The sequence below is a fragment of the Triticum urartu genome, chromosome 3, assembly GCF_003073215.2.
Source record: "Triticum urartu cultivar G1812 chromosome 3, Tu2.1, whole genome shotgun sequence".
NCBI classification, from domain to species: domain Eukaryota; kingdom Viridiplantae; phylum Streptophyta; class Magnoliopsida; order Poales; family Poaceae; genus Triticum; species Triticum urartu.
Genome location: NC_053024.1, coordinates 608,500,279 through 608,503,335, shown reverse-complemented (window position 1 = coordinate 608,503,335; position 3,057 = coordinate 608,500,279). Strand labels below are relative to the sequence as shown.

Sequence of the window (3,057 nt, the reverse complement as noted above, 5' to 3'; positions counted from 1 at the left end):
TTGTGTCTTTGTAGTTTGGAGAAAGCCAATAGAAAGCTGCTGTTTTTGTATAATGTCTATTTTTCCACAAGTGCTGATCCTTTTGTAAAATTGCCCTTGCATGATGTTTGTTAGTCGTTGTAGAAGGCTTTTGCTTGATGCAAGGATCATCACTTAAACATTCATCAGAATGTATTTCTGTCTTTACACTACAACAAATCTGTTAATTCATGACAGATTTCACATGACGTTTTCAGAAATTGTCATGGACGGTTGGATACGTCCGTGCAAGCCCGCTGAAGCCCGCTAAAGCCCGCCTAACCGTCCACTGTATAAAAAGAGGTAACCCTAGGGCCCTCCTCCACGCCCCCTTCCTATCTCCCTCCCCCCGAGTCCCCATCGTCTCCATGGCCGCCACTCACCAGATCTTCGCTTCTGACCTCCTACAGCTCGCCGCTCGCACTCCCGCTCCCCTCCTCTCAGCTCGCAATTGCCAGATCCACCGCTTCCCAACCCAACCATCCCTCTCGCAACCCATTTCTCTCTCTCATGCGACCCCTCGCACATCGACCAACGCACGCCGATTCTGGCGACATCGGCCACCGCGCAGCACACTCACAACCTGGTCTCCGACCCCTCTGTCCTCCAGGCCGGCTGGATCTGCCGCTCCTAGTATCGATGCTCGCCCGCGACACCTGGCCCATGGCTAGGGTTTCGGCTGCGGCGTCACGTCAGCGACGGCGCGTCTCCGGTGGCTCCTCTCAGTCGCACGCAGCGCCCCCTCGTGCCCTCTCCGCCACCTGGATGGTGCCCCTAGCTTGGTGTGCTCGCGTGCTTTGGGCTGGACGACGGCGACCCCGACCTTCTCTGCCGCGTCTCCCACGCGGCCGTGCATCCTGCTGCGACCACCTCTGTCGTGCGACGGCGTAGGGCGACCTGCAATGCGACTGCTGTGATGCCTACAGACCTCTTCGGTGAGCACTTGTACCTCTGCCTCCTTCCTCTACTCAGATCCCGTGCTTGAACCATACTCTGTTAAATGTAGATTGCTAGTTTATATGGGCCTGACGAATAAAATAACTTTGCAGGTAGGAATTCTAGTTTCTTCTTGTAGGAGTTGCTGCACCTCTAGTTGTTTATATTGTTTGCTGGACATTGAGGGAAACTTTTTAATCTGATAGCCTGCATGTTGTTTCTTAGGTGCTTTTTGCATAACGAGTTGTATGGATGCTCTATTTTTTAAGATAGCATTCAGGTATAGCCGATCTTGGCAAAGTTATAGTGGCTCACATACTGTTTTTATATTGCGCAACAAGCTTTGAGCATGATCTGCTTCCTAATTTCATAGAGTATTCAATAACAGCGCTTGGAAAACCGATATCATTAGAAGTTAGCCTTTTGAGAAGGTTTGCTAAATGTTCAACAAATTCTGAATTATAACATAACAATGAGGTTGCAGCAGAATTTTTAAATAAGGCTCTGCAGTATCAGTATATGCACCTTACACCAAATTCAGTTCAGAGGACTAGCTGGAACAAATAAAATGAAAGGATGAAACATTCATTTAAACAAATTCCTATATGCAATAGAAACTAACATAAGGATACATGAGGATTAACTAACAAACAAGATCAGATTATTTTGTAAATGTAGAAAAAAAGTAACTATGGTCTTCACAACGTCCACCACTGAATATCTCTACACATTTCTAGACCTTGATTTGATATAAAAAACAATCCAATTTATCTTCTCGCTTATGTCCTGGATTTCACTATAACTTGACTATTTCTCTGATTTATTGATACACAACTTGCTGCCTATAGGGGCAGATGTTGACACCTTACTGTAGATGTGCCTTTCACATGTTTGCTGAGATGTTTGATCACGTCAAAACAAAAAATTTGGCCTTATGCAATTCCATCAAAATAGCTTAGTGAATGCTACTGCATGGCATACACTTAAGTCCCCCTAGATCCCACATCCTACTTAATTAATTGTGTGCATGAAGTATTCTTGCTTTAAAAAACTAAGGTGACTTCTTACTGTTATTTATATGCATGTAGTAGTTCAAGCCTTGTTCCTACTCTTGTCGCCTTGTATACATATATACTGGTCAATTTCATTTCATTATTGTTTACTATTTGTCAGCCCTTTGAGATGTACTTGCAGCATAAACATTGAGTTTCATGCCGCTGCTCGTCGACTCTGCAGCCGTAAACATCAAATGTTCATTTGTCAACAAGTTTACACATCACAGCAGGGATATTGTTTGTTAGTGATGCCATTTTGTTGGAGTTTATATGGCCTCAACTAGTGCTGCTATTTTACTTGATGTTCTGTGATGTGTGTTTTGTTACTTTGTCATTTGACTTTCATTCACACACTTCTCTTTGGTTAATTTTAAGCAATTTCATGTTTACTCTTCTTTTATAGTAGATACAATGTTATTCTTATTTGTAGGCACTATAAGATTTAAGAATTTTGGACAGCATTTAATTCATTTTTATATTTTGGACAGCGGGCTACTTGGTGCTGCTCATCACAATCAGCCATGACATGATAGTTGCCATCAAGAGCGTCGACCACAAGAGCCTAAATAACAGCTTCAATATTTCATATGTTTCGTCGATGTAAAATGGATTGTACTCGATCCTAACCCTGTTGTGTAATATATTTGTCAATCTATGCTGCAAGTCTTCCATTCATAGAGGATTTTGTAAACTGCTATGCTGTAGATACATACAAATGATTGCATACTGGATAAACTGTTTGACACTTTGCAAATACTTTTTGTTGGGCCAAAAGGATATGTGTAACGCATTGTGCTAAAAATGTACTATGTCAAATTTTGGCCAAAAGAAATGGGCTCAACCAAATTAGAATTGCCTATAAATTATGCCTAAATACATGACGATTTTTGTGACGAAAAATAATATCCATGTAGGCAGCCACGTCAATTGAATTGGTCGACTGAAAATCCTACGTGGCATTAGTCTATGACGGATTGTTCTGTCACCATAGTTTGGGCCTAGGCGGGCCTGGGGTACATCCATGACGGTCAAGAACCGTCAAGGAAGG

General features: G+C 42.8%; 1 long non-coding RNA gene across 1 annotated transcript; it reads left to right on the top strand.

The window, feature by feature from the left end:
- The first annotated feature begins 349 nt into the window (after positions 1-349).
- Positions 350-2,781, top strand: LOC125548831. The gene is made up of 2 exons (XR_007301179.1): positions 350-953; positions 2,498-2,781. It is a non-coding gene; the product is annotated as an uncharacterized LOC125548831 (long non-coding RNA).
- Positions 2,782-3,057: the final 276 nt, after the last annotated feature.